The following is a 27,010-nucleotide window of genomic DNA, read 5'->3' on the forward strand; positions in this document are numbered from 1 at the left end:
TAAATAACCGACCCCCTGCAAGTAATACAGCTGAGTCCCTTATATTGAACCCCTGGGAGTTCACCAGCAGAATCAGCCCTGTGGAAGAAGCAATAATGGAAGAAACTGACACAAACAATGGTCTCCCAAAGGTCGTGTGGGAAGCGTATTTAGGAAGCCGGCTTCATGCGAGGGGAGAGTGGGATATGACTTGTGCATGATCTAAAGCAAGCCAATCAATGCTAAGTATTTAGTATCACACTTTTCTTTATGGAATGACCATTATTGTACCTCTACAAAAGCTGGAGCAGGGGCAGGTTATCGATAGGTGCAATTGCTGGAATTGACATGCAGAGGGCGGTGAAATCAGTGTCTGGGTGACTAGGTGTTCTGCACGCATAGAGTAGGTTTATGTAAGCATATAAGTGCAGTTGTAGACACTTGGCCTAGAAGGTTTTGTAGCTTTTCTGCAATGAACAGTCTAGCACCCACAGAGAAATCCCTCCTCCCACTAAGCCGCTGGAGCACCTGCCTGGTATCATTCCTGATTTACATCAACCTAAAGGACATCAGGGTCAGGTGCAGTCTCTAGAAACAGGGCCAGCTCTTGCTGGGGGGCTGAGAAACAGTTATCACCGCTTGGAAGGAGCCACCTGAAACCACCCTCACACTCTCCCAATCCTAGGCTGATCAGCGGCAGGCCAGTTGCCAGTTAGAGCAGCCTAGAAGCTGCTCTGAGGTGTGCCAGCTGCCAACAACCCCAAGAGACCACTGTGGCAGATAGGGAATACTGGGGTACAGGGCACCCTGGCTCTGCCCCTTCTCCTCTGGCCATATCCCTGGAGCAGGCCCCAGGAGAGGTGTGAAGTAGATCTGCTATGCTAGCTTTACACTACATGTCCTCCCTCTGGATGGAAGACCGTCGGGGGGCCGGAAAGACCACTTAAAACAGTTTTGCTTTGGGAGAGCAGTGCAAAATTGCCCTAAAGTAGCTCAAGATCTGGCCCACATAGCACGAGGCTCTTTATAAAACTAAATAGATACTGACATGTCATCAGCATCTGTTTTTCCTGGAGATGTTTATACACAACCGTTCTCTGAAATCAGCCCACCATGTAGCCTCCTCTTACTGAGAAAATGTGCTCAGATGATTTAACTTAATGACTTAGTTAAATTGAATGGTTTCCAGTAGCACAGTAATGTGTTTGGAGAAGGAAGAACTTTTAAAAAGAAGCTGTTTTCCCATCTAATTCAAACAACTTTCCATTCCTGATGGGGAGAAAGGAAAGTCTGAGAGCTTTGCAGAATTAATACAGGGTACCCATTACTTCATTTTATAATGCTTGGCAAGGAAAAACACATAAGCCAGTGAAATCTGGTTATTTGGCTCTTCCGTGCATTCCACAGTTATGGGGCAACTAAGCACAGGGAATTTTCAGTGAGTTAAAATGCGTTTGCACAAAGATGACTTACAAGAAGGATTGCAATTTGGCTGCTCATACCTGGATATGACCCTTGTATACAGTAGTAGTTGTATTCTGAATGTAAGGAATTTCTTTACTATCTCACGACTCAAATAATTTCTCCTTTTCTCTCAGAAGAGTAGCAGATTTATGGGAATGAATGTTATTGATTCTTTCCAGTATACAGTGATACTAAAAATGTTTTCTTTAAAAGAAAATTTAGTGAACACACAAATTGATTAGCATTAAGTTGTGAAACAGCCAGATCCCTTGGGCTCTGACCCTTCAAACATATGTGTTACTTTACACATGAGTAGTCCCACTGAGTTTAGTTGGACTACTCATGTGAATCAAGTTGCACAAGTTGTTTGCAGAATGGGGGCCCAAGTCACTATTAAATAAGTAGGTTGATGTTTCTGGCCTAAATTTTTTTCCGGGCGAAATATGGGGGTTTTGTCAAGAAAATTTCTTGAGGAAAATTTCCTTGAAAACAATATTTCCAATTTTTTCAGTGGGAAAATTCTAACCAAAACATTTTTCTTTTTCAATTTTGAAAATACTGACATTTGAAAAGGAAACATTTAGATGGACAATGTCAAATTATTTTGTCTTGACATTTCTAAATCCCCTTTTTTAGAACTTTTCATTCCACAAAAATCTTTTGATATTTCAACTTTTTGGCCCAATTTGGGATGCAAACAAATGTCAGAAATACCAGCATTTCATGCATGACTGAAATTCCATTTTCCAACCAACTCTATTACTTTATGCTCTGAAATTTTTTAAAAATCCAGAGGCACGTGGGATATTGATAGGAAAAGAAACTCATTATAAACCGACAAGGTGGACTAGGTAATATATTTTATTGGATCAACTACTTTGGTGAAAGAGACAAGCTTTCAAGCAACACAAAGCTCTTCTTAGCTGATGAAGTACTCTGTTCTCACCAACAGAATTTGGTCCAATAAAACATATTACCACTCTCAAAGTGTTTCTCCAATATCCTGGGACCAACATGGCTACAACAACACATCAGACAAGTTATAAACAGACATTTTAGGTGGGATTCTGAAAGCCTCCTGGGAGATATGGATACTCAGTTTCCTTAGATGGTTTGGAAAAAGCCATGTTTCAATTCACCGACTTTTCAACGATAACTTTACTCTTATGAAAGCCACATGATGACTCATGTTCATCACCACATCTGGACAGTTGACCTTCTTTCATCTCCTTGCCACTCCTTCACCTTAAAATTTATCTGCCACATAAGAATTGTCTTTTTATAACAAACAACTCGATGTGATTGATCAGTTATCTAGGATTTCAGCATCGATTCTTTGTTAGCTGGATTAAATTTTACTTTTGTTTTTATCATCCAAAATAATGGTAAAATAATTATATTAGGACCTGATTTTACACCTGATCTTAATTCAACCTTTCTTTTGACACCTGCAGTTCTTTGCAGATGCTGTTTATGACATTTAGCCTTCTAAATACCTGATTTGGGAGCACAGGCATGCACTTAGACATCCCAATGACATAAATTGTGCATGCAAACAATCCAGTGAATTTTTTTTTTAATCATAATTACATTCTCCTGCAATTTGCAGATGCACAAAGGGGAAGCAGTTAAAATGGACTCTGATGGGGTATTCACCCCACACCCACCTCAAAGGGTAGGGTGATTAGGTGGGCCAATTAACCAGCTAGGCTGCACCTGGAGGAGGGGCCATGGAGCAATGAGGACTAATTAAAAGATGAAGCTCAGCTGGACAGCAATGGGGGGGGGGGGCCCGCTGGTATAAAGCCAGGTAGCCGAGGGCAGAAAGGGGCTGCAGGGAGGAAGTTTGCAGTTATTCTCCCTGAGACTAGGGTTAGCAAAGAGCTTGGCCTGCAGGGAAGGGCATACCCAGAGGAGGGTGGAGAGGGAACCTGATAGAGGCAGCGTAGGAAGCAGTCCAGGGAAACAGTAGCAAGGTGTGGCAACATGCAGACGTCAGCTGCTGGTGGTAGGGTCCCTGGGCTGGAACCTGCAGAAGAAAGTGGGGCAGCAGGGAAGTGGCACCACTGAGGGGCAATGAACTGGAAGACTGCCTGTGATGGATGGTACAAAGAGAACTTGGTGCCATGGGTGGTGGGTGGACATCCCCCTTCGGGGAGGCTAGCCCCACAGCCCTGCCCCTTCCGCACGAGGCCATGCCCCTCACAACCAGAGCCCTGAGCCCCCCTCCACCTCGCAGCCAGAGAAGCCCTGGGCTGGTTTCAGCTGGCCAAGCCACCTGAGCCCGAGCAGCCTAGCCACTGCCACGGACCTGGGGCCAGAGCAGCCCCATCTGCGCCGGCCAGCCCGGGGCCAGAGCAGCCTCAGCCCCAGCCCAGAGTCCCGCAGGTGGAGCTTATAATACCAACTGCTCATGCTTGGTACACAAACCTGGAAGAGAAAAATGACAGTGACCTGGCTGGAAGGACAAACCATGAGAGGGAGCAGTCGAGTCCTGGGAGAGAGTCTGAGTGAGCACCCGCAGAAAGGGGCATCAGCCCGGCAGAGCTAATCCCCAGCCGTGGTCACAGGGAGGTGCTCCAGCGGTGAGTAGAGCACCCCTTGACACCAACCTTCAACCATAAATATGACAATAGCCACTGTGAGATTTTTGCCAGCTATTTAGGGCCTGATCCAAAGCCCACTGACATCAATAGGAGTCTTTCCACTGACTTCTTTAGGCTTTGGATCAGGCTCTTATTGTATGAAGTAGAGTAACTGCAGCCTGCATGTGCCTGGCGTTTAGTTTTCCCTTGGAGGCGTGAATCTTTGTTTGTTTTTCTCCTTTGATATTTATCTCGCCATTAGTAAGATTTTAAGTCGTTGGAACACCTTAACGACGGCTGTCCGCCACAGGCAGAGGCAACCTTACACATCCATGTTTGTCATGGAGCAGGCATCCGGAGGGAGGTTTATTGGAAGGAAAAATTCATAATGATGCCATGATGCAATGAGCCGTTTTATCTCACAGGGAGGTTGAACTAGGCCTAGTAATTGCAGAAAGATTTATGTGACTGGAATTATACATGACTGGTGCTGGCTAATGTATCTGTGGTGTGGATGTTGTGAAAGCACCTTATGAGACAACATGTATAGAAACCTCAGAAGGCGTATAATCTCCGGAGACAGAAAGAAAAAACACTCTCGCTTGATTCGTACATGGTGCTGACAGGAATCTTCTGTTCCCTATGGCCAAAAGAAAATCTCTTTAGCTGACACATTTGTGTTGCATCAGATAAACAGCAGCAGGGTTAGTGTGTTCATGTTTCAATTTGTCTTTAATTCTCTCTCGGGCTTTCGCATGCCAAGGGATCATATTTGATTTAATCATCAGTCACCTTTAAAAAAGGAAATATCTGAAAATCCACACAATTTTCATTCAGCACAAGCTCTTGATCCGGGCTTCTTCGGAAGGAACGAAAGTTGTCATGCCAAAGTCTTGGCTGGTGTAAATCCAGAATAACTCTGCTGAAATCGGTGGAGTCACTCCAAGTCTACACTGGTGTAGGTGAGACCAGAATTTGGGTCATTTTTTTGTTAGGCCGTCTTTGTGACATTCATTAGTTTGTGTCAACCTTTTTTGCAAGACTGCAGACCACTTTGGATTAAGCTAATGGCTTAGCAGTAATCGTATTATGATTTGACGTATTTACCACACCAAATCAAGCCCTTCCGACGTACTTATTCCTTTTGATGACCAAAGCATCCCAGTAAGCTGAATGGATGTTATTTTACGTCTTGACACATTTACCCTAGCGTATCTTGTATTTAATCTATTTGGCCTATGGTATTAATCAGATTTAGGAATTGTTTCTTTTTTGTTACCGTTTCACTTTTTCGCAGCCCCTTTGCCTTTCTCCTCAGCTTCTCAGAGGCCTGGCACAGCATCAATAAGCTATGTAACCTCTCCTTACAACCCACCAAAGCAGGGATGCCTACTTGACAGCTGTTAGGCTAGTCATAACTGTCTTCCTGACACCTTGTGCTCCCTGCATCTGTTGCATCCGCCCATTGCCTCTCAGTTTATACTTCAGTTATCAGGTGACTAGGTCAGGGAGTGTCTTTTCATTATATGTTTATATAGGGTCTAGCATAATAACAGGGCCCTGATCCTCGACTGGGACTTCTAGGTGCTCCTGTAATACAAAGAATCAATACTACCATTGCTTATGTATTCCCACTACCATTTGTTCTGTTGGGGTGAGGAGGAGTAGGGTTACTGGGGCATCTTCTCCAGAGCACAGTATAAAAATGGAGGGGTGATTTTTCTCTTGTGTTCTTCTTGACCAGAGTGCAGAGACCTCTTCACTTGTACTTCAGTTCCTGCACCTGTCCGGGAACAGGAAAGAAACTATATAAGAGTGGCCATACTGGGTCAGACCAAAGGTCCATCTAGCCCAGTATCCTGTCTTCTGACAGTGGCCAGTGCCACTAAAGCTCCTGTTCCACATTCTGGCTTCTTTTTCTGGAGCTCCTTCACTGCTCTGTTTCCACAACGGTGTCTGTATTATTAAGGTGACTTCCCCTAGCACCAGCTCTGTGTTTCCCCCATGGCTGCCTGAAGAGTTACTGGGAAGGCTAGATCCTCAGCTGGTATAAACTGACATAGCTCTGTTGAAGTCAGTGGAGCGGTTCCCATTTACACCATCCTTGAGTCTCTGGTCTACCTTAGACTGTGAAGACCTACCATCCATGGAAGTAATTGGCGCAACACACCTCTGAACAGCATACTAACCCACATAAACCTTCCTACCAACACTACAAAAAGAAGGATTCTCCTGAAGGTCGAAACAACAGACTGGACTTCTACACAGAGTGCTTCTGCCGATGTGCACGGGCTGAAATTGTGGAAAAGCAGCATCACTTGCCCCATAACCTCAGCCATGCAGAACACAACGCCATCCACAGCCTCAGAAATAACTCTGACATCATACTTAAAAAGGCTGACAAAGGAGGTGCTGTCGTCATCATGAATAGGTCGGAATATGTACAAGAGGCTGCTAGGCAGCTCTCCAACACCACTTTCTACAAGCCATTGCACTCTGATTCCGCTGAGGTTTACAAAAAAGAAACTACACCATCTGCTCAAGAAACTCCCTGAAAAAGCACAAGAACAAATCTGCACAGACACACCCGTAGAACCCCGAGCAGGGGTATTCTATCTGCTACCCAAGATCCATAAAGTTGGAAATCCTACACCCCATCATCTCAGGCATTGGCACCCTGATAGCAGGATTGTCTGGCTGTGTAGACTCCCTCCTCATACCCTACGCTACCAGCACTCCTAGCTATCTTCAAGACACCACTGATTTCCTGAGGAAACTACAATCCATTGATGATCTTCCAGAAAACACCCTCCTGGCCACTATGGATGTAGAAGCCCCCTACACCAACATTCCACACAAAGATGGACTACAAGCCATCAGGAACACTATCCCCGACTATGTCACAGCAAACCTGGTGGCTGAACTTTGTGACTTTGTCCTTACCCATAACTATTTCACATTTGGGGACAATGTATACCTTCAAATCAGCGACACTGCTATGGGTACCCACATGGCCCCACAGTATGCCAACATTTTTATGGCTGACTTAGAACAACGCTTCCTCAGCTCTCGTCCCCTAATGCCCCTACTCTACTTGCTACATTGATGACATCATCATCAACTGGACCCATGGAAAAGAAGCCCTTGAGGAATTCCACCGTGATTTCAACAATTTCCATCCCATCATCAATCTCAGCCTAGACCAGTCCACACAAGAGATCCACTTCCTGGACACTACAGTGTTAATAAGCTATGGTCACATAAACACCACCCTACACCACCGGGGTGTAGACACACCCCAGAGCCCATGGATCAGCTCTGCTTAGCAGGACTCTGGCATCCCGAAGAGCAGTGGAGCCATCTGACGGCTTTCTGTGCTGCCGTTAGAGAGGGGGTGTGTGTGGAGAGGCAGCATATGACAGATCCCCCCCCCCGCCCCAAATATTCGTCTGGGGTGAAATTCATCCTGTGCAAAGTCCATGAGCCACTGAAATCCCACTAAAGATCTTAAGAGAAGAGTCTTCTTAGCAAATGAGACACCTGTGCCCCGTCTACATTGTTTCTGACAATGGAAGTAATGTAACACTATTACAGCTGCACCCACGAATAGGGATAGCAAGGGCGGGGCCCAGCTCAGTTTGCTCTCTTCTCACTGAAATACTAGGACTGTCCGCTGCAGAATGAAAGGCTCCTTTATTGACTTCAGTGAGAGCAGGATCAGGCCCAGACTGCAGTTGACCAGGGGAGGCTTTCCTTCAACATTGGGCTGAGATGGATGGGACTTTCCTGTTCCACTTATTTCTGTTCATTATCCAAACCCCCACTCTACCCTGCCACTGGGGAGACCCACCCGGATTGTATTCCCTGATCTGCCACAGACTTCCTGTGTGACCCTGGAAAAGTCCGTCTCGCTGCACCTCAATCCAGCCAGGGGATGAGAGCCCTGCCCTACCTCTCTAGGGGGGTGTGTCAGGCTAAATGCGTTAGAGATTGTGAAGAGCGTTGAGATCTGCTGATGGAAAGCACTAGAGGAGAGCTAGGTATTATTGTATGAAGTCCCCTAGCTTTCAGTGGGAATATTTGTAAAGCAAGGTAGTGCTGAACACGAGTAGGGGTGATAAAATGGAGCCCTAAGGCCCTGGTCCTGCAAAGACTTACATGCTATGAGTAGCTCCGTTGCTTTCAGCTACGAGTCTAGTCTCCTGAGTCCCCGTCCGAAGCCCTATCCACTAGATTACGCTGTCTCGGTCTCCATATATGTTGCTAAATATATATTAGATAGATCAAGGCAACGTATGGTACGTAAAATCTCAATAAGTAATCACTCCCATCCCTTTCAAACTATTTAAAGATCCATAATATGGAGGCAGTGCAGTCCAGGGGTTCAGGCCCAGGCTTATGAGATGTAGGGTCTTGTCTTTGTTCTGCCACAGACCTTGGGCAAGCCCCTTCACCTGTCTGCCTCAGTTTCCCCATCTGTGACACAGGGATCATTTGTATTATCCTTCCTTTGTAAAGCGCTTTGAAATTCGTGAATAAAAAGAGCTAAGTATGACTATTATTATGGGGGCCAGGCTAGCTCCTGTTGAGTCAATGGAAAGAATCCCATTCGCATCCTGCGTCCTGTCCGCTGAAGTGAGTGGCGTTTCACATGCAGGGATTATGTATCTGCTGGAACATGCTATCCTTTTGTATAAAATACAATTCCTATATTACATTTACAATTCGGTGGTTTTAAGTGGGGGAATGGGGGAAGTATCAAATGTTCATCTTTGCCAGGCAGAAAGGGAATCTGAATTCAATAGTACACACAAATAGCTGCCGAGAACCCTGCTAGAAGCCAAGCCAGTTACGACCGCAAGATACATGTATGCTCCAAACAATGCACCAGGGCTCCGCACCCAAATAAGTGGCTGTACACTCACTATATCGGTTACTGAGCACTTTTGAAAACCTGGTGCTAACTTGGGCACTTGGAAGTCTAGCTTGGAGCTCTTTTGGCAATGTGGCCCTGCCTACCCTGCAAAGAAAAGCCCACAGCACCAAATCTCGGAGCCTGGGTCAGGCTCGCGGGGCTTGGACTGCAGGGCTAAAAGTAGCAACAATGTAGACATTACCAGTCTGACTGGAGCCTGGGCTCTGAGACCCTGGCACTCCCTCCCCAGGTTTCAGAGCCCAAGCTCCAGCCTGGGTGGGAACGTCTACACTCTTATTCTTAGCCCCACAGCATGAGCCGCGACCCGGGCTCTGAGATTTGGGACTGCAGGTTTTACTTTGCTGCATAGACATACCCAGGGTGTACAAAAGGTGAGGGAATTCTTCCCTTCGTTTTTTCCTCACCTTTAGAATGATTGAACTATGCACATTTCAGTACATTTGTGTTTTTTTGGCCTTAATCTTGCTTTGTCCTTAACGAGCACGAGCATATTTAAGAAATCTTTTGTTTAATTAATGTTGGGTAATTTCTGTTTCACCGGTCACAGCACAAACTCGCACCTTGTTTGTGGGACTGCATCGGTAGGTGTTTATGGTTGTGCAAAGTTATTAGAAATGCTTGAAATCCATATCTGAGTGGGTAGATAGCCTTCGGGAAAAGATGAGCTAAATTATATGGTATCACCTAAAGGGAAAACCTTTGTTGAACTGGGAGATGGAGGTAACTTCAGGGACGTAGGGCACAACACAGACTTGGAGCTGATTTCTTTGTATTTTTGTCTTATGAACTTTGAATTGAACTTGTGCGCCGGATCTGGTCTGGATGAAATGTCATATCTGAGGCTGATCCTTATCTCTTAAACCTGTCCTTTGTTTCTTTGATTCTTTGGGCTATTCCCCTTGTTTTATTGTGAGTGGCCCGAAGCTTTGATCTTGCAATAAGCCCCAGCGGGCAACACAAACCTTGGTTTGGTGTGAGACACACAGAGGGACATGGGGATACTCGGATAATCTAAACAGACAAGAGGTTACTTCTTCTATGGCTAAGTCTAAACGCAGGGTAACTTCAGAATTTATTGTCTCCCGTTACATTATGGGAAAATGGAAATTCACACGGGTATTTCCACATTAAGGAAATGCACCTGTGGGAACTTGATTGTTATGTATCTGTTTCCAATTTTATTTACAGTCCTTTTTATTTTTTTAAAGAGTCTGAGCAATTTAAGCTTACCTATCCCTTAATATAAAATAATTGAAACCAAAGCTCTTAAATGCTTTATAATGTCATTCTCTCTCCTTTTGACGATCACAGGCAGAGTCTGCATTCTTCCAAAGTATCTAGGTTTCTAAGCCTGAATTATATGGTACCTTTTTGGGAAATTCTTTCATGAGAAAAGAACAGCTGGTCTTAATCGGATGAGGTGGTACCTGCTGATCTGTACAGTAAGAGCAAAGTGAGGCCAAAGTGTTGGCATGCATCCTGGGTTACTCTGCAAATGTCCATTCATTGTTTTGAAGGGTTGATTTTATTTGTGTGTCTTTTTTTTAAAATGATGTAGAAAGACACATTCCGCTTGTTTCCGACAGGTTCCATGAGCAGCAGTTGAAGCTTTTGAAGAATGTACAGTGACTTGTCTGTCCGCTGAGTAACAGCATGTAGCTGGTCATTCACATTTTTCCTTTAATCCGATGGCTTTGAATTCCTTGCCTTGTAAGTTCCTATATATGAAGATTAGAAAGCGCTTCTGGCTATGTAGAATTACATGCTTTTAGATGAAATTTAATCCCTTGTAAAAGGTTTTATTCACAGCGTTCTTTCCTCTTCACAGCAACTGTCTTCCTTGTAGAATTCGGATGGCACAGGCAAGGACATTAGTGAAGAAGGGCCCAAAATTGTATCAGATGTTTGTGGTCAAATCGATATCAGGATTTCGGGAGATTTGGCCGTCTATAGACTCAAGCCTTTGATTTCAGGGGAAAGTATACAGAAATTAAAGCTTGTAAAAATTATTTTTTAAACATGGTTGCATCAGCTTTGACAGGAGGCCAAGAGATGAATTGGGAACCCTTAGCTTGGGATTCTGTTTCTGTGATCCAGGCATGCCCCACTATACATCACAGCTGCAATGTGTGCGTGGGTGAGTACACATAGACCTTTCTCCCGTGATGAGACTCCCCAGCAGGGAAGAGCCGAATGCTTTCCGTTCCCTTTAGGCCACTTCCCCAGTCTGAAGGCAACAAGTGGGGCTCAGGATTGAGCTCACACAGTTTTTAACACGCTAAGGGGGAACACTGTGGGGTGCCCCATGGCAGCACGTCAAGAGCATTGAGTTCCCTGCACAGAAGTGGGCCAGGTGTAGCAAGAGAGAGCGCAGGTGTGCTCAGCGAGAGGAAGCACGTGCATAAAATGTAGGAAAAAGGGACCACGGGAGGACACACCTGTTGAAGCAAAGGAATCAGGGAGAGAGGCTGAGCCCAGGAAAGTGTGAATGATGCCAGTCTCTTGAATCTATGTCCGAAGACTGCATTCATGAGGAGGCCTGGATGGTAAATCTTGACAATAGTGTTGTTAAACTGAATATTAATCAGTTTAACCATAGGTTACTGTGTTTGGTCAGGAAATGAAATTCTTTTCAGGTGAAGTGGAAACAGTTTATTAAAGGGAGGTCATGCAATCAGGGGACAGAAAAAAACTCACCATGTGACTCCGGTGACCAATCGTGCAGCTTCAATATCAAATACACAAAAGAATACTGGCAGCAAGCAGCTTGCCGGCAATCCATTGACTGAAATTTGTTTGCACACAACATTTGTCAAACAACTTTGAGTAGCGAACAAATAGGTAAAATCACTGTCTGTTTGCAGACAATTTGCAAAGAAGAAAGGGCTCATTCACTGAATGAATTGTTCTTTGCAAATTGTTCACCCTGCTCTAATGGAGTTAGTGGGTTCACTGAATCAAAAGCTTTCAGAAATTTTGTTTCCAAATAAAGAATGTAAGCCTTCCCTATAAGTGGGTTGCTCACTTTTTATGAATGAGGCTCCAAAGTATGCTGGCATTCCTAAGAAACAAGCCTGGAATAACATTGCTGGCTTTCAGGTGCAATTTACAGATTATCAGCAAACAGCAGTCTACAGAGTATGAATAGTTTTTATGTTGAGGAAGCCATTATTTGAAAAATGGCTTTTTTAATGTTCTTTGTGTACGCTGTCATAGCGTAATGAATATAAACTGCACAATTGGCTTCATCAAAATAATATTTTATTTTTGGTTTATTGACCAGATGCAATGAATCTCAGATCAATTAGTTTTGCTTTGAAGTTTGCTCTTGATCCAGATCTTCAATAAAAAGGAAATTTCCAAATCACTGGTCTGTGAACAGTGTGTGTGATTAATTACCCTTTTATAATCTTAGGAATTCTGCTCGTTGCTGTATTTTGAATAACTCAGACTGCATGGGGAGTCTTATTTTGGCTGGTGTATTTGGAAACTGCTAATAAACACCTACTTCCTGTTTTTCTTGCTACTGTGTATAACAAATTCTTTAAAAAAAACTTGCTTTCCCATCTCAGCTGCCTGCATGTTCAACCAGACTGAAACTGCATCATTGGTTAATCAACATCATATATCATTTGCCAACAAGTTTCTCACAGTTGTTAAATACACGACTTTATCTTTTACTGTGACATAATGTGGGTGGCTTTACACTACAGTAGGGGTGAAATAAGATTAATAATATTAAATCTATGATAGAGACAAATAATAGTTGGTTTATTTAAAATCCATTAACAAGTCTCATCCAAAGTATACTAAAAGAATTTAGTGTATTTTCCCCATAGATCCTTACAGTCAGTAGGTTAGTGGGGATAGTGTATGGGTAAGTTTGTGACAGTCAAAATGTTCACTTTGAGTCCTGGGAAACATCTTAAGAGCAGTGCCTAGGAGAACTAACATCTGTTGGTGTAGACAGCGCAGGGATTTTAAGGCTAATATTGTATGGAGGATGTTTATTTCGACAGGATGAATGTTTTTGTGAAATATAATATTAGGCTACGTCTAGGTATGTCCGGCTGGCGTTGAGGTCCAAATTTTGCATGTGAACAAACGTTAATTAACAGTAAACATTTGCAGTTTGTAGCTAATGTAATACAGCGTAACAGTGGAAATAGATTAGTTATAGTTTTTGCCTTGTATGAGTTCGTGTTTTTGTTTTTGTTTTAACCTAGCTAGAATACAACACGGGGCTTCTGAGATGCAGACTGGTGCCCTGCAGTAGTTGCAGAACAGACGACATGGGCAATTCTGTGAATGCAAAAGTTGTGTGTCCATGACTTAGTGGACAAGGTAGATCAAGCCATAGCTTTTTTGGGGCCAGCAGTAAGGAATGTCTTTCGCAATTTCACTGCAGCTGTGCATTCATTGTTACAATAAAGTGTTTTGATGTTCAGATAAAATCCTCTCAAATTAATTCATTTTAAGGAGCATACCTTTAAGACTTTATAGTTCAACTCTCAGTGGGCACACATGTAATGCATATTGTTAGTTATTTGTATTACAGTCGCAGCCAGAGGCCTCAACAGAGATCAGGGCCCCGTTGTGTTAGGTACTGTACATGCACATCATGAGAGACTGTCACTGGCCTAAAGAGCCTACAGTCAAAGTAGCCAATGCAGACCAAGAGTGGGAGGAGAAACTGAGGCACTGAGAGGGAACATGCTGTGTTCAAAATCACACGGCAGGTCAGTGGCAGAGCTAGGGATAGAACCTAGGTCTCTAGAGGCCAGTCTACTGCCCTACCTTTCAGATCACTCCTCCTGGTAGCTATCATGCCATATACGTTGGCTGGGATGTTTTCCTATAGTCTGTATTGTTAACACCGTTTATTGTCTTCTGCTTAAAGTGCATTCAAGTGATGTTTAAACCAAGGAGAGGCAAATGTCAGGTGGGTGCATCCCAAACAGGTGGGTGCGTCCCAACACAAAAGCAAAGTCAGGGTCCTCCTGTGTCCTGGCTGGCAGCTATGGCAGGCACGGCTCCTCCGCCCTTCTGCAAGCGTGACCAGTCTGCTTGGTGAATTGCATAGAGACCATTGCAGGATTAACAGGCATACACACATAAGTGGGTTGACCAGAGCTCATGGCCTCTGGTCCCTGCCCTGCCCTGCTCATGGAGGATTCTTGTTGCAGAGGTTCTGGGAACACCAGCAGTAAGCAATGGAAAGCACCTGGCAGAATCGGATCCTTGGGTTCAGCAGAGATGCGTGTTGTTGGAATTCATATAAATACCGGGGTGGGGGGGGAACGGCAAGAAATACAATTTCTGTACCAAGTACATAACGGATTCCTCAGTCTCAATTTTAACTCTAACAAGTTGTGTGGTCCAAGTCATTTTCTGACCCCATCCTGACCCTTCCCCCCCCAAGCCTGAGTTACCACCGCTGCCTCTTGCCCATGGGGTCATCGTGGTGACTACAAGTAGCGGGGGCTGCGTGACCCATTCCTACTGGCTGCTACACCCTGCTACACTGTGTGGGCTGGGCAGTGCAACTTGTCAGCACGCTCGCACCGCAACACACACAGCATAGCAAGATGGCTGCGGTCGGCAGGAGCAGGGGCATGCAGACCCCATGAGCAGGAGAAGGCCATCAGAGGTGAGCCGACCTGCCCCGAGCCCAAGAAGGTCGGGTTGTTTTCTGATCTGACCCACCTGACAACCGGGTGCCATCAGGTTTGGGTCATGTTGCAGTGCTCTAGTTTGCAGGATTGTGGCCTAGGCTAACATTTTCAGAAGGGACAAAGTGATTTAGGAACTTAAACCCCCCTTTCAAAAGGGACTAAGCCACCTAGGCAACAACGTCCCATTGACTCTCCATGAGACTTGTGGGGAAGCTTCCAAACGCACAAATGGCAGTTTGGCACCTAACTCCCCTTGTATTCCAGTGGGAGTTAGGCACCCAGCACCCATTTGTGTTGTTGGAAATCCCTCAGTTAGGCCCCTAAGTCACTTCTGGAAATGTGGCATAGCTCCTAAGTCACTTAGGAACTTTTGGAAATTTTACCCACCATCAAAATTACCTGTGAACTCTGCTGGTGTGTAAAAGTTATTTTTGGTTTTACACAAATTCCCCCCCCCCCCCTTTTCTTTTATTATTATTTATATTGTGGTAGCACTGAAAGACCTAGTCTCCTCTGTTTTAAAATAAAATTTGCTCCTTCCATTTTTTAATTTGAATTCTTTTCCTCCCGTTCAGCTCAAAAGTTCAAGACGCTAATTTTAGTGGCTCTATTTACATTTCTTATATTTTTTTATACCGGGGAAGGTTTTTCACACCTTCTGTGTAACCGTCTAATTATACAGTATGGGAAATCCTGACACCATGCTAGCGGATTTAGATTTCTAAAGACTTTTTTTTCGTTGGGGTCAGTTGGCCTCTTTTGCAATCAGTTTATGTGCCTGTTGGAGGCTAATTTGCCTGACTGCCACCTAAACTGGTCTAGGGATTTGTTCCATAGAAAATAAATTATACCCAGCGGTACAGTACAACATAAAAGTGTGTGGTGATTTTTTTGTTTTGTTTTGTTCCAAAGGCTACTGGCAAACCATGAAAACCAACCTTGAGTGGTTTGTGCAGTATATATTACAGTTAGGGCTGGATGAAAATTTTCCATCAAAACTGTTTTTTGACGGAAAATTGGATTTTCAACTAAATGACATTTTTCACAAAAGGGTCTGATTTTCTTGGAAAATGTTGACTTTTTGTCAAGAAGCTAAACATTCTAGGTTTTGGGTTGTCCATGGAAAGTTGAAATTTTCCATGAAATTTCAACAGAACTATTTAAAAACATTTCTTAGAAACTTTTTTGCAGCCCTTCCTACCCACTTTCCAACCATCACAAGTTATCAAAGTCCCAAGATCAAATTATAACCTTATCTTATGGATAAGTTGGGTATCAATGGTGTATATGGATACAGTTTGGCTATGGATTACTTGGATAGAGTTTATTACTTATAATAATCACATACCTATGCAGAAACATGGTAAAGATAACACATTGATATCACCTTGGGGCCTGCTCTGGGGTGGAATTTACCCCTGAGTGAGGCCTAGACACCACAGGAGTCCAAAAATAGGGTTTACATGGGACTGAAGTGGTGCATATGTCTTGGACTGGCCTGCTGGATGGGGTAAATTTCCCCCCTTGAGTACGGAGTGCTCTCAACTCCTATTGAAGTCAAGGGCTGCCGAAGGTACGCAGGCCCCAGTTCAGAAAAGCACATCAGCGTGTGCCTAACCCTAAGCAAATGCCTAAATCCATCCAGGTTCAGCGCAGCTCTTAAGCACATGCTGAAGTCCCCTGGCCCAGCACTGTGCCGATGAAGCACGTTCTGCCCCCTCATTGTATTTTAATTCGTTCGTCTTCTCTACCCCTGCCCCTCAGGCTCCTTTGAAGAGATTTTTGGGCCGTGCAGGTGCCAGAAAGGGACTTTCGAGTTTGAAAAATCCACTAAGTGTAACACCATGTTCTGTTACTCCAGGCTTCGGCGTCCCGTGCTAGCATGCAGTCCTTGGATAGCCTGCAGTTTGTGAGGCTGTGTCTGTCTGTCCGTCCCTATGGTTTAGGGGCAGTAGCTGTAAAAACGAGCAAGACTGAGATTTAATTAGCAATAGAAAACAATGGCTGCGGTTTAAAATGCAAACTCCCCTCACTACTGCACTGTCACCTGTCCTTCAAACGCAGCCGAACCGTTGTGCCCAAGTAAAGGGACATCTGTCGCCCTTTTGGGTATGGACGGGAGGGCTCTCACCCCATGCAGGGAGGGGGAGGATTTCTTCACCCCGCCGTGGGCACTGGGGCTCACAGGCCCCAATGCCCTTTAACATTTCTAAGAGGCAGAGCAGCTGGGTGCAGGAGAACGGGCAGAACGGGGCTCCCAGCAGATGCCCACCGAGTGGAGTGGTCAGAAGACAGGTTTTCCAGATGGCGGAGGGGAGGCGCTGACGACCTCGCCAATTCCCCTGGCCTCCCAAAATAAGGGGGCCTGTTGGGATATATCCACCTCAGAGGTTCAGAGAATTTAAAAAAGGATCGGCACTGGGGGATGCTTAACCCTAACTCTGCAGCTTTTGAGTGGAGAATGGGCCATAGCAACACGCCGGAGCAGAGCTCCTCCCCCGCATCCCAAACTTTCAAGGAGGGGATCTGGAACTCACACCAGGAGCTGAATTTCTCCTCTGGCTTCTATTGCTGTCATGGATTGACCCAAAACCTTGATCCAGGTAACCCTGGACTTTAGGTTGTTCCAAATCTAGGATCCAAGTATTTGTATCTTCTGCCCGGTGCTAATTAGAGGTTCACACATAATTAATCAGAAGTTGACCAGGTGAGCAATCTTTAATAAAATGCACAATCTGCATTAAAAATAATCCACATGTACCAGCCCATCAACCCATTCATTAGTGCACACAAACCCATATTTCCATGCCCCGAGTGCTTAATTGCAGGAGCAGATTGGGCTATGGGAGTACAGGGTCTGTGTTGGGGGAATCATAGAATATCAGGGTTGGAAGGGACTGCAGGAGGTCATCTAGTCCAACCCCCTGCTCAAAGCAGGACCGATCCCCAATTAAATCATCCCAGCCAGGGCTTTGTCTAGACTGACCTTAAAAACTTCTAAGGAAGGAGATTCCACCACCTCCCTAAGTAACGCATTCCAGTGTTTCACCACCCTCCTAGTGAAAAAGTTTTTCCTAATATCCAACCTAAATCTCCCCCACTGCAACTTGAGACCATTACTCCTTGTTCTGTCATCAGCTACCACTGAGAACAGTCTAGATCCATCCTCTTTGGAACCCCCTTTCAGGTAGTTGAAAGCAGCTATCAAATCCTGCCTCATTCTTCTCTTCTGAAGACTAAACATCCCCAGTTCCCTCAGCCTCTCCTCATAAGTCATGTGTTCCAGTCCCCTAATCATTTTTGTTGCCCTCCGCTGGACTCTTTCCAATTTTTCCACATCCTTCTTGTAGTGTGGGGCCCAAAATTGGACACAGTACTCCAGATGAGGCCTCACCAGTGTCGAATAGAGGGGAACGATCACGTCCCTCGATCTGCTGGCAATGCCCCTACTTATACATCCCAAAATGCCATTGGTCTTCTTGGCAATAAGGGCACGCTGTTGACTCAAGTGAAAGTGTGGGGGCCAGGGCTGGGGCTGATGCACATTTCCCCCACTTCAGCCCGGTAGTAAATCAGAAAAGTTAAAGGACCTGCATGCTGTAATACAGGTTTTATAGGCTCTTGTCGGGGTCCTCAGCTCTCACCATTGGAAGGAGTATTCCGTAGAAGCATGGCTTCGCTGGAGCTGTGTTCCCAGGGAAAGGGTGGGTCACAGCCGGAGTAAGGGCACTGCCCTGGCTTGCTGCAGATCTCCTGGGATCTTTCAGGTTTGTGGGGAGCTGTTCCCTGGGTTGGGAGGAATGGAATAATGTGTGGAATCTGTGCAAGGGAATCTTTCTGGAGATTTTCTAGCAAAAAGTCCCCTCCTGCAGCTTTTAGCCCTGGGAGGGGGACACCTAAATCTTTGCCTTTTGGTTGTGCTTTTGGATCAACACTTCAGTATTGCTCGTAGAACCCTGGTAACGTGACTCACATGGACCGTATTGACAGACACTGAATGGAGAAAAGACCTGGGGCTAGAATAAAAGCCATCAGAAATACAAGATGCAATGGCAGCAAGGAAGAGATTTCTGGTGACCTAGAGAAACCTCTGAGTCAAATAGGACTCCAGCTACATTAGAGCAGCACCAGCTATAGTGGATGTCACCAGAACGTCTAATCTTTCCAAGGTAAATTTGCTGTGAGACTGCAGTGCTGCTCATAGCCCGACATTGTCTACCTTGTGGCTTGGTGGTGAATTTAGCATGGGATGATTACACTCTTTCCACCAGAATCCACTTTTTCTGCCTCTCTGGTTCCAATTTAAGAACATGAGATGCTCTAAGGAAATTATACGGCTCCCATTTTTCTAGCCTGATAGATATCCAACAATACCCGAGTCGTGCCTGTCAGAAGCCATTAACAGATAACCAGAGCTCCCAGGTAAAAGTTCCTGTGTACGCTGCCCAGGTAACCTTAGTCTGATTGGGGAATATGTGATGGATGAGCCCACGGCAGTGTTGCTACCTCTTCAAAGTATCCCACCTAGCAATGGCACACCTTAAAATCGACTTCTTTTTTTTCATAGGCTTGTTATGCTTCCAGCTAATTTTTGGCCGTGCTTCTTCAGTGTCATGCCTGCCTAATGCTCTGTAATTGCAACTGGCTCAGTTCCTGTGCCTTGCCCTCAAATGGCAGGCCTGTCCCAGGTGGCTGGAAAACAGCCAGCCCTGCAATCTAGGCTCTTGGCAGTGGGGATTGAGAGAGAGGGGAAGGAAAGTGTGTTACATCCTTGGGAACTCACCCGGCTGCAGCCAAACTATCCCAGATAATCCCAGTGTTGTACAAAGTCCTTTCTGTCCTGGAGAACTGGCCATTCCCTGACCTGAAGGGTTTACAATATAGGTAGATGGGACAGCAAAAAGCTCCAGCAGAAGTACATCGTATCCCATTTTATAGATGAGAAACTGAGGCATGGAAAGATCAAGTGACTTACCCAAGGTCACAGAGGAAATCCGTGTCAAACTTAGAAACTGAATCCAGATCTCCTGCATATTAGTACAGTACCTTAACCACGGGACCAGCTGCCCTTAACTCAATGACTCTGGTTTCACATCAGTGTAACGCCACTGAAGCCAGTGGTACAAACCCAGTGTAATGGAGTAGAGAACTGGGCCTTCAGGTGTTACTCAAATCAAAGAAGCTCTATGGCTGTCAATGCAAGTTTTGCGTGAGTACAAGGTGCAGGATATGACCGGTTTTTGTGTGTTTACATTGCCCCGGAAGGATGTGATTAGAACCTGACTGGAGGAACAAAGCAGCTCACTTTAATATGCTAAACTTTATTAATGTCTACAAAATTGTTAAAAAAAAAAAAAGGGTAATCTGGAGACTGTTTGACACTGAGCCTGTCTGTGTTTTGAAATGGCCCAATGTGTGTGTTTTACGATAACCATAACCATTCTGAGAGAAGATAAGAGGTTTAACATAATGGATTTTTTTCTTATTTGGGATTTTTTTTTAAAGCCAACATACCATTGATGAAGAACATAAACAAAGTAGCCTTTTATATCTTTTTCCTAAAACCTGGACTGTTCCAAATGTGTGTTTTACTGAATGGCTGGTGCTTTTTTTTTTTTAAAGTAGCAGAAGTGTTGGTCAGTTTGAAAACAGTCCCTTACAGCTGTCCACATAAATAAATTTGAAGTTAGGGTTGGTTTAGCGTCCGCTTCCTGACGCTAAGGCCAAACAGGATTTATTCTCTGTTTTCTCTGTCACGCAAGGACCATCGTGTAGGCACACAGGTTATGAGTAGAAGAGTGTTTCAACCTTCTTTCTATATAATTAGTCATATAATTAACACTTACTAAAAAGAAGTAATTTTTTCCAAGGTCTTGTAAACGCCTAACCACTTGCTTGAGTTATTGCAAAGTTGAAAAGGTTTCTGCGGAAATGCCAGTGTTTTATATCCTTTTTCCCCCCTATCAGCAAGCAGGCTGAAGAGTTAGTATTATTCACTGACACACTGTAGATCTAATATGAATCTAAAAAAGCCCAAATTATTCCATTTGGCTCTCTCTTAAAGGTATCATCCATAACATGTAAAAAAAGAAGATTAAAAAAATGGAGTAGCAGAGAAGAAAAGATGAGCCAGCAGGAACATATAATGCAAAAACATTCACATCATGATCATTATCTGACAGATTTACTGTTAATATTATATTAGAATAGATACTTAAAATTCTTATGTGGCACTGAGGCTACTGGGAAAACATGACAGGCACAAGGCTTCTGATGGATACAACCAAAATCTAAGAGCTTGTCTACATTACCCACTGGATTGATGGGCAGCGATCAATCCAGCGGGGGTTGATTTATTGCGTCTAGTCTAGACACGATAAATCAACCGCTGAGCACTACGTCGACTTCGGTACTCCACCGGAGCGAGAGTCGCAGGCGGCGTTGACGGGGGAGCATCAGCAGTTGACTCACCGCAGTGAAGACACCACAGTGACTAGATCTAAGTACATTGACTTCAGCTATGTTATTCACGTTATCCCCCCTCTCCCAGTGTAGACCAGGCCTTAGCTATTTAATCGTTGTGTCATTTTATGTAGCTTGGTATCTGATGGTACAATAACCATAAGCATTTATAGAATTCTTTCACCCATACATTTCAAAATGTTTTACAAAGGAGGGTATTATTAACTCCGTTGTACAGCTGGAGCAACAAAGTCACAGAGAGTAGAAATGACTTGTCCAGTCCCCATGGCACAGCTATGAATAGAATCCAGATCTACTGTGCCTTATCCCCTGGACCACATGGCCTAAATACTCAAATACTGGCTGAAATTTACCTTGCATTTTATTTCTTCTTTTTTATTGGTATTACACAAGTAGGTAGAGGTTCCTCAAGGATCAGTGTCCCATTGTACCAGGTGTTGTATGAACACGCAATAAGGAATAGTTCTTGCCCTGAAGAGTTTATAATCAAATGTAAGACAAGGTGGAGTAGATGTATGTAACAAACAGAGGGAATGAGAGTGGGAGAGTGAGGGTAACCATGATTGATGTATGTGGTCATAAAACCTTGCAATGCACACGGTTAGATGGTACAGAACAATTCAGATGTTGATAACTAAAATATAAACACACCAGTGTCACCCCTTTGCAGAGTGATAGCAGAAGTCTGGGGCTTTGCTGGTTGGCTTTCCAGGGAAGGAGATATCAGTGGTGCAGAGTCTGGGTATATTCCAAGTGTAACTTGCTTTATTTACACACACACCACCCACCAGTGCTAGAACAGAGATGATCAAACAGCATGCAGGGTAATGCCTTGTTCCAGGAATCCAGCCAAATACCGCTGCCCACTTCCCAGGGAGCAACTCTGCTTCAAGAATTGACTCTAATCAGAGCCCAAGGCAGAGAGAAAAACCTCTGCTGCCACTTGCACAGCTCCTTCTACCTAGAACTTTGTATAACTCAAACTCAAATCAACACAAGCATTTCTTCCAAGACTAAAAACTTTCTTGAACACTAAACAAAACAAAAAACTATGGAAGACTAGATGTAACAATGCCACCTGGTGAATTCTGCCCTAACAATATTAGCAGTGTCTGCTGCAAAACACAAACACCCTTTGGAACAAGTCCCTGATGAAGGCAACAAGTACCAGTGGAATGACAGGAAATGAGAGAAGGTGTAGGCAAGGCAGAGCTGTTTAGAGCTTTGAAGGTGAGGGGAAAGAACTTGAATTGGATGTGGAAGTCATTGCAGAGCTAGTTGTGGGACTCAGAGAGAGGGGTGAAATGGTCAGACAGGGTCATGGGGCCAATGGCATGCTGTGTAGGCCAGAGGTGGGTATCAGGAAGGCAGCACAGACGATTCAAAACAGCTGACAGGACACTCTCCCGGCTGGATCAGCTGGCTCTAGGCCAGCTTCTTGTCAACGTAGCCCCTGACAGACCAGAGAATGGGCCCGTAGCTCTTCAATAGGCAACACTGAGGGCTGTAGCATTCAGATGGCTGTGCAATGAGAGACTTGTGCAAGGTGCACCACACAGTGGTGAAACACGTGCAAGCTACACCAAAACCCAGGGTGCTGCTCTGCTGTCCCTGAGCACAGAGGCATATGCTTGGCACTGCGGGGCGGCTGTGCTCTGGCAGCGCGCAGCATCAAAAAATAGGCATGACCACAGAGGAAGAGGGGCATGGCTGGAAGCCAAGCCACTCTGCTCTACACGCCGCCCAACTGCGTGTGGGCAGCAAAGAGGCCAGCAAGCTGCCTCAGGCAGCACATCGGCAATGGAGAAGCCACAGAGGTCAGGGCCCAGCACATGATCCAGCCAGTACCAACCCTGCGGGGTCACTGAAAAACAGTGTGTGTGTGTGTGTGTGTGTGGGAACTACCCTGATGGAGCACGCTGGAGAGAGAGCAGCACAATTCTTGGAAGACGAGTAAACAAAGTGACTGTTGTTTTACCTCCCGGCCGGTCCCCCTGCCCACACATTATGTCATCAGAATATCCCAGAAGTTTGTTTTCGTGACTGTTCTCATGGCTGGGGCCAGGTGGACGCTCTGGGTGAGTGGCTCCCCTTCTTGCAAACCTCTCTCCTGTGCTATCAGTCAGCGGCCTACCAGTGGGTGTCGCTGCAGGAGACGGTCACTTGCGTATTGCCCACGGCTCTCGAAGTGCAATTTCCTGCATGAGTTTTAATGGTTCATGCTCTTCTGACGCGAGCAAGGGCCCTTGTGCATAGCAGCCTGTTGAGGTACTGTAGGGAGCGCTAGCCAACCTGAGTACAAGCACCACCAGGAATTAACCCAAAGGGTTGGCTGATATTTTTAATGTAAGCAGGGTCTGAATGAATGCTTTCCTGACAGCTAACTGGGAGGGGGAGAGACTTGGGTGTGTTTATGTAAATACAATTTGCACCTACTCTGCTTACATATTTAGCGGATACTATGGTGTCAAAGTGATCAACTTGGCTGGGGTTTGGTACAAATTACCTTAGTACTAAATGCAGGGGTAGTGAAATATGATTATCAATGTTGTAATTATTGTGGGAATACAGAAAAACAGGACTGTGCTTAACCTGTCCCAAATGAGGGGGTCACCCTTAGTTGAAAGAACCTCAGTAAGCCAAGGACTTGAATGTCAGAGCCCTGTGAAAATAGGACCTCAGCTATGAGGTTGGATACCCTTGACAAGGGGTCTTTCTAAGATTGGTTCAACCTGTTCTTCCTCACTGTTCAAAGAATTGAGCTAACTAGGCTTCATTAGGAGCCTCTTTTGTTATGTTAAATTGCTCAATCAGAACTGAAACCAGTTGTGGTAAGACTGTGTTTCTGCCCTGCCTGCCCAGAGCTGAAATCACTTGAGAGGGGGCAGTGTTTCTGCCCTGCCTGCCCAGAGCTGGAAATCACTGAGAGACTGATGTGTAGAGGTCACAGCAGAGAGGCAGGTGGCAGCAGATGGTGACTGACAGTCAGCTGGTGAATGAGTGGCTGGTGAGGCGGAGAAGTGCAACACGCAGCCAGCAGGGCGGCGGCAGCAACGTATGATGAGTGGCCAGCAGGGCGGCTAATGGAGAGGCGTGACAAAAGTGGTGAGCAGCAGGGCAGCGGCGGAGAGGCGCAGAGAGAACGGGGAGTAGGTGGCCAGCAAGAGCAACTGGCAAGTGGCCAGCAGGATGGCTGGCAAAGAGAGACAGTGAGCGAGTGCCTGACCAGTGAAGTGAATAAGGTGCCTCTTTACCCCCCACCTCCACCCGGGTGGGAGGTGAACTCTGCACCTCTGAACTCTGGGTCTGCACTGACCAAGGACATCAACTGTGAATGGGTACAGAGAAGGGTCAGGCACATGAAGGGGGCTTTTGGATTGCTGAGGGGAAAAGGACACTGTCCAGCCTACTTGGGGATGGGTCTTCTCTTCATGGTTTATGTTTATGAACCCTGTTTGCGCTGTTTTCTTAACACCGAGTTACTTCCCTCCTTCTACTAAAAGTTTCTTTTCTACACTCAGACTCTGTGCTTGCAAGTGGGGAAGTATTGCCTCTCACAGGCACCCAGGGGTGGTGTGTAAATTTCCCAGGTTACTGGGTGGGGGCTTGAGCCAGTTCTGTGTTGTATTGATGGAAAGGAACCCCTAGATATTGAACCTGGCCCTGGCTGCTTCTTGCTTCACCTGGCAGAAGGGTTACATTAAATTGGAATATTTGGCCAGGAAGGATTTCAGGGTTTGGACTCCCGAGAGGGGTGACGATTGTGAGTGGGGCGGGTCTGGGTCTGGGCAGATGAAGAGACAGTGAGCTGGCCAATGAGAAGAAGCTGCGATTTCAGGCAGGAGGAGAGAAGGAGCCAGAGAGGAGCTCACCTGACTTGTACAGCTGGCTTTGCTCAAAAGGCCCTGAGCACCACAGCTCTTTGTTGACATTAGTTGGTAGGGAGCGGGGCTCAGATGGCATTTGCTAACCTGGTCACCGGGGAGATCTGCCCTGGAAGTATCAGAGCCTCCCGTGGAAGTGGGGGAGGAGAGGGAAAGGATTATAGTGTCGGCAGCCAGACATTCATGGCATCCATCGTCGCAGGCCAAACATTGATGCTGTGCGAGGCCTTGGATGGGGGTCTGCATTTATCACCGTTATGTTTCGAGGTTTTGTTTTCCTAATGCCACATCAGAACCTAGCCACTGCGAGAAGGAAGCAGCTGTGCAGATGCACCGCAAGGAAGTGGTTCCTTTATAACGCTAGCCATGCGGAAGCTCCGAAAACTCCCTTTCCCATTTGTCTGAGTTGTGTGTTGTTATTACTTACTCCTTGGAGTGTTTTGAATGGGAGAGTCAAACACAGAGTGCCCATTCACACACGTATGGGTTTTTTTCCTCTGCTGCGTCTAGGAGCGGCAACCATGCTTAAGTATCTGTGGCCTTGGAAAACGGAAGAACACAGTGGACTCAATTTATTGCACACCTCTACGTGTAATGTCAATAAATAGGATTTCATTGCAGGCAGCCTTACCCAAAACGCGTTTAGAGTCAGAACTACCCTGCGTGACGTATTCTACTCTGGATACCAAGAGTTACAGAGGGAATAGCATACTGCGGAAAACCGCCCTGGTGCGTCACCCTAAAGATAGGGACTTCTTAGAAGCTACCAGCCTCGAGACTGGGAGCAGAGACAGTCCTGCAGCAAGCCTCTAAACATGGCACAGTTGCTTCAGTGGCAATACAGTTATGTTTAGCGTAAGGCTGAAAACCAGCAGGCAGTGGGGAATTAGAATGGAAAATGTAGCAATAGTTTAATAGAGGGGTTCTCAAGCTTTAGCTGTGTGCGGAGCACATCTTAATATGAAGCTTGTCTCATGGACACCTCCTCCTCCATGGTGGTTTCATAGTCCACCATTCCTCCCGTTTGCTATCCCATAACTTCCCCTGGGGACTCTAGCTATTGTTTACATGGAAGAAAACCCCTAGGAAAGTGGTGGTGGCTTTTTAGCTGTCTTTAGTGCAGTCAGTGTGTTGACCTTTGAGAAGACAATTAATCACAGTCTTGCTTTTGCTCTTCATTTCCTCTTCCCACCCACTGGCTCTGTTTCTCTCTGCTGGAAAGACGGAGAAGGAGCCAGCAACATGTGACCAATCAATTGTCCATGGGCCACCAGAAATTGCTCGGCAGGTCACCAGTTGTCCCAGTCTGGGAATTTCTGGTTCATAGATTCCAAGGCCAGTAGGGACCATTGTGATTATCTCGTCTGGTCTCCTACATAACACAGGGTGTAGAACTTCCCCCAGATAATTGACAGAAGAGCAGCCCTCCTCAGCCTCCTTTCTTCATGCCGACAGTCCATCCAATGGCCATAAAAAGTAGATCAAGTGAAAATAGTTTTGGACAAAAAGGGGAATATCTGAGTTGTAATCCTTGGTTTGATCCTGGCTTCCTAGTGTGGCCATCTCTGTGTCTGTTTCTAGTCTGTAAAATGAGCACAATACTACTTAACTGCTTTTTATTTCTGTTGCAGGAGCACCTACAGGCACTGGCTGAGATCAGGACCATATTGCGCTAGGTGCTGGACATAAATAGAGTGAGAGACAGACCTAGCCCTTAAGATCTTATGGTCTAAACAGATGAGACATGAAGGATGGGGAAGCAGGCTGCCTGTGTGGAGTAGTGATCATTGTTGCCACACAGCAGGTGAGTAGCAGAGGGAGGAATTGCACCCACTTCTCCGGACTCCCAAATCAGTGGCGCTCTTCCACCAGACCATGCTGCCTCCTGCTACCTTGCAGCCTGACTGGGGGTGTGTGTGTGAAATAGCTGCTAGTTAATGATTGTGCAGCTCTTTGTGACTGTGGGGGTGTAGCGCTGCGAGACTCACCGCCGCGGCACCTCTT

At 45.6% G+C, this 27,010-nt stretch overlaps 1 long non-coding RNA gene across 1 annotated transcript in view; it reads left to right on the top strand.

Moving 5' to 3' along the window:
- The window catches only part of LOC141990232 (uncharacterized), a 39,772-nt gene extending 13,019 nt beyond the window's left edge, over positions 1-26,753 (top strand). Inside the window, exon 3 of the long non-coding RNA XR_012640112.1 lies at positions 26,638-26,753. This is a non-coding gene — a long non-coding RNA (uncharacterized LOC141990232). The remainder of the gene's footprint in view (positions 1-26,637) is intronic.
- The last annotated feature ends 257 nt before the right edge of the window (positions 26,754-27,010 follow it).

Source organism: Natator depressus, chromosome 6, assembly GCF_965152275.1.
Source record: "Natator depressus isolate rNatDep1 chromosome 6, rNatDep2.hap1, whole genome shotgun sequence".
NCBI lineage: Eukaryota > Metazoa > Chordata > Testudines > Cheloniidae > Natator > Natator depressus.